Here is an 8,173-nt window from a genome sequence, read left to right as displayed (position 1 = left end):
GCACAATGGCTTATCCACGCATGTTGCAGTGGAATTGCAATGGTTTTTACAGTCATCTTCCAGAAATCCAAAATTTATGCCGATTGTTTGACCCTTTTTTAATGTTTTTTCAAGAGACGCATTTTAAACAGTTCCAAACTATTAATTTAAAAAACTATTCTTGCTTTCGATCTGATGTCATCACTGATGGCCGTGCCAAAGGTGGTGTTGCTATTTTTGTCAAAAAACATATTCACTGTGAACCGATAATTTTAAATACAGAAATTCAAGCCGTCGCTGTAAAAATTTCATATCCGATCGAGTTTTGTGTATGTAGTGTATATCTTCCTCCAGGGGAAACAATTAATAAACATGAGTTTCAAAATTTGATCAATAGTTTGCCAAAACCGTTAGTCGTAATGAGTGATTTCAATGCTCACAATTCAATATGGGGATCAGTTAGAACAGACACGAGAGGTAAGATCGTAGAATCAATTATCAATGATATGAATTTGAATATTCTCAATAATGGTAACCCTACACATTTTAGTATTGCCTTCAAATCTAGTTCGTCAATCGACTTGACATTATGCACACCATCTTTAAATTTGAAGTTGGAGTGGAATACACACGATGATCTTTGTGATAGTGATCATTTTCCGATATTAGTACACTTTTTGAGCTCTATAGGGCTAGGTGGGGTAATTATGAACAAAATTTCTTCATTTGGCACACTCACAGCCACCATATGTTTATTTCTTATCATAAATTCTGAAAACCTGCCAATATTGAATGTTTCCGTGCTTTTCATCATTCTGTAGAGCAACTTTTTTTTCTTGGTCGCAACCCACATCCTTGAGACGTCTGTTCATAATTACCCCGTCTGTTCATATTTACCCCCCTGTCTAGGGGGTAATTATAAACACGGATTACGGACTTGGTATAAAATTTTTGAAAAGTAACAGTATTCATACGTTACATTTACCCATAGTAAGCAGTGTATGGTGATTTTTTACTTAAAAAATTATGTTCATAATTACCCCAAAACCTGTTCATAATTACCCCGAGACTTGTCCAATATGATTTATATGGTGTCAGAAAATCTCAATTCAACACCAAATAATGAAAATAATTAGCAGTAATAAGAAAATGGATTGTTTTATAAAAACTCAATTCAATTCATGTATAAAACTTATAAGTTAAAGAAATGTAATCAAAATTGAGAGGTAAAACAACGCAAAAATAGCTATTCAGTGTTCTTTTGTATTGATTTTTTCTATCTTTTGTTTCGGAAGTTAAATTTTTTGTTGCATCTTTTACGTTTTGGTTGGTTTCTTTTTCTTTCATATCTTTATGTCGTTGCAGATCATTTTTATTTGATAGGACCTCTCCATACGTGTAAAATTTTAGACGAGTTAGGCTACTCGATAGTTTTTACATCCATTTTAAATGTCCTACGCAGCAAACATCAAGTTTTCACCTAAATGTCGTAGGTTATGCTTTTCACGTACGTGCGAGATATCATGAAATTAAAGCCTATACATACATATACAGAAAATTCTATTTTTTTTTTTTTTTTTGAAAGATGGTTGTTTCACAAAAACACCCATTTAAATCCTCTTTGGATCAGTGAACAGTCATATTTTGCAAGGCTTGTCAATTCTATATGATCTACTGTTTTTAAAAATATTTACACTAATTAATTTTTTTATCACCTGTACGAAATTTCACATTAGTAGCTCTATTTTCTCAAAACAAAATTATTACTGCAGAAGTTTTCATCACCAAACTGAAAGAGGAAATCTTCAAACAAAAGATTTTCATTTTGTTCTAAATTTTAGAAAAATGTATTCGAACAAATAAAGATTGAACAAAGTAACTAAGTATAAAAATAAGACTGCAAGAAATTAGATTTTGGATCTTTGTTAACCGAATGTAACTCATAAACAATTATTCTTTGCTGTAATTCTAATGCTCTCAAAAGCAGCACGTTGTCCAAACATACAAGAAAGTTTATCTTTTTGATCTTTGTTTTGTGGACTTATTTATCTATTAAATTTATCGTGGTTTTTCATATAAGTATTTTAATGTTGACCACAGAGATTTAACGTTCATAATAATGTTAAATTTCACACGGTAATATATGAAAGCTCGAGCAGCAAACCTTTTTTTAAAAAATGGTGAATTTTATTTTTAGTATAATAAAAAAAATTTCCAAGTCTAGTTTATAACCTTGTTATTTATCAATACAAAAAAACTGGTTTTGGAAGGACTTAAAACCTTTATTCGGTGTTAGAAAACTATTCCTGGTATACAGGTTTTCGGTTTCGGTATTACTATCCGTACGCACCACTCACTAAACCTGAGAAAACATTTGACTGCATTTTTTTCTATCAACAAAAAGCAAGTTCTTACCACTATTTTTTTTAAACAAAATTCAGACTCGTTTAGATGCTGATTTAGTTTTTTCTTAAATTTCTGTTTTATAAATTTTTTTCACTCTTGAGTGAAGTTTTATTAAGTTTTGATAAAAATGTGTGCAAAACATTTTTTCAAAGACTGATAAGAACTGGCATAGCTTTTTTTCTAAATCGGAATCTCGTTTTTGGAAGAAAAAAAAATCAATTTCTCAAAAAATCAAAACTTAACACATTGCGGACTTAATTTAATTATGAAATTCATGAAATTTGGTCCAGTAAGTTCCTGGGATATAGAATGCCGAGTGTTGATTTTTCCTGGCTATGATTTCTTCACGGTCCTGTGTTAAGATCTTACAGAAGGGGGGGGGGGTATTTTTGTGAGAAATTTCTTACAAGGGGAGGAGGGGGAAGGGGGTCTGGAAATGCTTGGGTAATAAATGAATGGCCCCCTAAGTTGATGAATAAAACATTAGACCATCAAAAAGCCAAAGAAATGTCAGGAAATGTGTGTTCATAATTACCCCATAGGACGAAAACTATGGGGTAAATATGAACACTCATCTGTGCACCAGTGCGAATAAAATTTTTCAAAAATGTTTCAAAATCAAGATAAAGCATCATAAACTGGATGTAAAACAGGTGATAACAACATTCCAGCTGGATTTCCTAAGATCAGATATTCAAAACATTGAACATTGTCGAAAACGATTTCCGTTTCTCGAGGTAATGGGTTTTTAAAACCTCTGAAATGATATCATAAGGATTTGAAAATAGATCAGAAACAGCTTATAGCTATCAATTTTATGTTAAACTACCACTTTTGGAACTTTTTGTTTTAATTCATCCCCCACAGCAGCGCGTATGGCACTTGTTCGGAATTACCCCGTGTTCATAATTACCCCACTTGACCCTACCTCCAGCAAATAGACGTCCAAAATGGATAATTGAGAGATCGGATTGGACTAAGTTTCAAAATGCGGCAAGCTTTAAGCTCTCTCTTGATAACTTTGATATAGACTCTCTAAACTCTCACATTGCATCTACAATTGAAAACGCTGCCTGTACGAGTATCCCAAAAACAAAAAGCACTCCTCCAAAAAAGTCTGTCCCTTGGTGGGAACCTTCAATAGGGTACCTTATTAAACAAAGAAAGAAAGCACTTAGAATTTTCAAATTAAACCCTTCATCGGAAAATGAAAAACAATATAAAATACTAAAAGCCAAAACTAGAAAGAAAATCCGAGAAACAAAACGAAAATCATGGGAAGATTTTGTTTCTAAACTAAACCAAAACACTCCGCTATCTCGAGTTTGGAAACAAATTCGTAGTATAAGCGGAGTCCATTCATCTACAATGATAGCAAGCCTCAAATCCGATAGTGATATCATTACAGATACTAGCGACATCCTAGAGAAATAAGGTGAACATTTTTCTAAAATTTCATCATCTGAAAATTATACAACAGATTTTTTAATCTTCAAAGAGAGGATAGAAAAGACTCCATTGATTGTAGCAAGCAATTGTGAAAACTATAACTCAAAATTTTCTTTAGAAGAATTCGAATTTTCTTTAACAAAATGTAGAGGATCTAACCCAGGATATGACGATATACATTACAGCATGATAAAAAACTTAAATCTTGAAAATAAACTTTATTTATTAGAATTTTATAATAAAATTTGGTTATCTGGTAGTTTTCCGGATGATTGGAGAAAATCTATTATTGTGCCTATAGCAAAACCCCAAAAAATCCTCTATTTTGTGAAAATTATCGCCCAATTTCGTTAACTAGTGTTCTTTGTAAAATTTTTGAAAAAATGTTAAACAGACGACTTATAAATTATTTAGAATGTACAAATAAATTATCAAAATTTCAATTTGGTTTCAGGCAGGATCATTCCACTTTAGACAATTTATCCATTTTAGAAAACGAGATAAGCGACGCCTTTTGCCAGAGAGAACATTTGGTATCAGTACTGATAGATTTGGAGAAAGCTTTTGATACAACATGGAAACGTCATGTTATAAATTGTGCTTTGAAAATGGGAATCAATGGAAATATGATAAAGTTTATTATAAATTTTTTAACTAATAGACGCTTCCAAGTTATTCAAGGTAATAGGTTCTCAAAAGAATACTGTCAGGAAAACGGTTTACCTCAAGGTGCTATTCTTAGTGTAACATTATTTTTGATAGCTATAAATGACATTATTCAATGTAAAGCCTCCGAAAAAATTAACATTTTACTTTATGCTGATGATATAATAGTATCTATCCGTTCAAAAAATCTCCGGCACATTAAATCTCAAATGCAAAAAACCATGAATAAAATTGAAAAATGGACAAAACAACACGGATTTAAAATATCCACTCAAAAAACTAAAGCTATTCATTTTTGTAGACGTTTAAAACCTCATGAAGACCCTGATATTTATCTTAACAATCAAAAAATAATTTATCAAAATTCTGTAAAGTTTTTAGGATTAATTTTTGATAAACGATTAAACTGGACTGAACACATCAAGCAAACCAAATCCAACTGTATGAGAAAAATGAATATTTTGAAATCTGTAAGTAGCTTAAAGTTCAGTGCTGATAGAGCCACACTTTTAAAAATGCATAATGCTTTAATTTTATCTCGCTTAGAATATGGCTGTACTGTATATGGATGTGCTTCTGAGAATACATTAAAAACATTAGATAGCGTACATAACACTGGTATTCGTCTGGCTATAGGAGCATTCAGATCTGTTTTGAATTCATGGTCATATAAAAAAATAGACATAGATTTATCTTTTACAGAAAACAAAAAATCTTCTATGAATCCTTTGGTTATCAAAAGCAAATATTTGGAAATTATCGAAATACATAAATCCTTCCAACTGTTATTTACTGATGGTTCGAAATTGAATAATGATTCAACAAGTTGTGCATTCTACGATCAAAGTAATAATTATATTTTCAAAACTAGGCTCGATTCCCAGACTTTAATTTTCAGTGCAGAACTCATGGCTATTAAGTTTTCGTTGGAATATATTATCAACAATGATCATAGAAATTTTATTATTTTTTCTGATTCTCTTAGTTCTTTAATGAAGTTAAAAACAGTTGATTTAAAACATCCATTATGTAACATAATTTATAACCTCCATAAGCAAATTATAGATTCTCAAAGAAAAGTAAAAATATTTTTTATTCCAAGTCATTTTAACATTAAAGGAAACGAAAAGGCAGATGCCCTTGCAAAAGAGGCACATGAAAGTACATAATTTTACACGAAATCACTCATTATGACTTCAGTTCATTTATTAAACGAAAAATTGACTAGTTGGCAATCTTACTGGAATAATATTACTGATAACAAATTGAAATCCATCAAATCGTGTGTTTCTAAATTTGATACTTCGTATATAGGAAATAGAAGGGATTCAGTTGTTCTATCAAGATTACGTATTGGGCACACAAACTTAACGCACGGATATCTGATGACTAAATCTTCCCCTCCTATTTGTTTGGAATGCGACTCGAGAAAAACAATTAATCACATCTTTAATGACTGTAAAAAATATGAAAACCTTAGATTGAAGTTTGATATTAGCGTTAAATCATTATCCGATGATATCGTCACACTTAACAGAGTTTTAGAGTTCATCAAGGAATCAGATTTATATACACTAATTTAGATTTAAATTTTACTAATCTAGTTTATAAGAAAACATTTGTAAAAACCTTCGGCCTGAATAGCCTCTATGTGCTGATGGCCATGTAAATTATGAATAAATAAATAAATAAATCTTTCAAATAAGGCTTGGTGATCCTCGTTTTTAAGTTTTTTTTCCTCAGATTTAAGCTTTTTTGGCTTGAGTGCATGGGAGATGAAAGCTCTAATCTGAAGAAAAAAGCTTAAATTTGTCAAAAAAAGGGGAAATCTGTAGGGAAATCTGAGAGATATGCTCAATACGGTTGGAATAGAATTGCCGGCCTCTGATTTTAAACAGATCCCTGCAACCATATACAATCCGTGTGAAGAACATCTCTCCGATTTAAGCTTTTTCTTCAGATTCAAGCTTCCATCTCCTATGCTCTCAAGGCAAAAAAAAACTTAAATCTGAGGGAAAAGGCTAAAAAACGAGATCCACAAACAACATGGACAAGTTCACCTCGAAGTTCGATCAATTTGCAACCCGTGCTGAACTCGTTCAGTTCTTTATTATTATTGTTTATTATTCAGACGATTTCAAAAATTGTTAACAGATAGAAACTTTTTCCTCATAATTTGAATCATAGGAGATAAAAGATTAATCTGCCATTTTGAATTTCATCATGGCGTGAGTCAACAAAATTTGGCTACTACTCGTTGAGCCCTTTCATTCTGTACCGATACTTCAAAGGATTTCATTCATCTTTTTGTTTTTACAGCAGTGAAAGCCGATATCATGGGTTTCAAAATGGCATTTAATTTAAGTTTTTATCAACTCACAACGCATACATTTTTAATGGACCGAAACTTTTCAATTTTTCTTCTGATATCCTTGAATGCAGTGCGTCTATCAATGATTTAGTATACACTCGGTTGGATAGCCGGATTTGCATTTTGAACCGTAGGGAGCAGAATTCGAGGCACATGTATAGCAATCTGTTATTTTTGTCTACAAATATGAAAGAAAAGTTTCAATTTTCATATACTTATTGATGATTTGTGGTGTTTTGCTTACCACTCTTTTGCATTCAAAAAGTCCTTTATATTCTCCTGAGAGCGTCACACAACTTGTTGCTCCCTGTCTTTTGCATTCAGCACAGGATTTAGCCTTATGGTATAAAAAACAACAAGTGCGATGAATGTAAATTGTTTCAATAAAAATTATTTTTTGTGCAGAACATAAAATATATTTACCATAACAGTAACAGCTGATTGGGCTTCATCTACAGCCAGCACCAGGACCACAAACAGCACAAAGGCACCAACAAATTTCATGATTTTAAAATTTAGCTCCAACTGAAACAATACTTAAACAGATGCTGCAAGCGACTGAATAGTTCACTAGGATAAAATGATCTTTTTATAATAAAAAGATAACTTAAGAAAAGGTTTGAAAACGCATTCAGTTTTTGAGCTCGATCAAACGTTTTCACAGTTCAATTTGAACAAATATTTTCGTTCCAGCTGTTTAATTTATCTCTTTTGGAATGCAAATAATCGAGCACATGCACGGCTTTATTTGATCATTAGATTGAACAAAAATTGGTGCATTTTTTATGACAAATCATTCTTGGCAGCCAGATTGAATTGACAAATTGAACATTTTTACCAAAATAGGCGATGGAAGCGAAAAGTTATTGCTGATCCACTCTTTTTTTCTATTTCTGCGATAGCTGATTTGGGCTCCCGTAGAGTACCACTGTAAAAAAAATTACAGTATTCAAGAAAAAAATGAGCATTGTTCTACATAAGGATTATTCGGATAAATCGGATCAACTAACGGAAAACATTGAAAGATGATTTAATAAAAAGTTGTCAAACAAACATGTATACCAAATATTATTATCGGATTATCTATTGTTTATAAAACAAAAAATTGTGTTTGCCTAGAGCTTGGTCAATCAGCGGTCAAAATCAAGGAAAAATGAATAATAAAAAAAACCTGTTTTCGATGGGGTCAATCAGCGGACAAATTCACGAAAAAAAAATGAAAACCTGTAGTTGTTTAAACAAGTTTAGAGTTCGACGACACTGTAGCGATCTTTCATTGAATAGATTATTCACCGTACACAA

At 31.7% G+C, this 8,173-nt stretch overlaps 1 long non-coding RNA gene across 1 annotated transcript; it reads right to left on the bottom strand.

The window, feature by feature from the left end:
- Positions 1-6,837: 6,837 nt before the first annotated feature.
- On the bottom strand, positions 6,838-7,425 carry LOC129750071 (uncharacterized). The gene is made up of 3 exons (XR_008738275.1): positions 7,295-7,425; positions 7,116-7,208; positions 6,838-7,049 (listed from the first exon to the last, which is right to left on the bottom strand). It is a non-coding gene; the product is annotated as an uncharacterized LOC129750071 (long non-coding RNA).
- Between the last annotated feature and the right edge of the window lie 748 nt (positions 7,426-8,173).

Source organism: Uranotaenia lowii, chromosome 1, assembly GCF_029784155.1.
Source record: "Uranotaenia lowii strain MFRU-FL chromosome 1, ASM2978415v1, whole genome shotgun sequence".
Classification (NCBI taxonomy): Eukaryota; Metazoa; Arthropoda; class Insecta; order Diptera; family Culicidae; genus Uranotaenia; species Uranotaenia lowii.
This window is presented reverse-complemented; position numbering and strand designations above follow the sequence as displayed.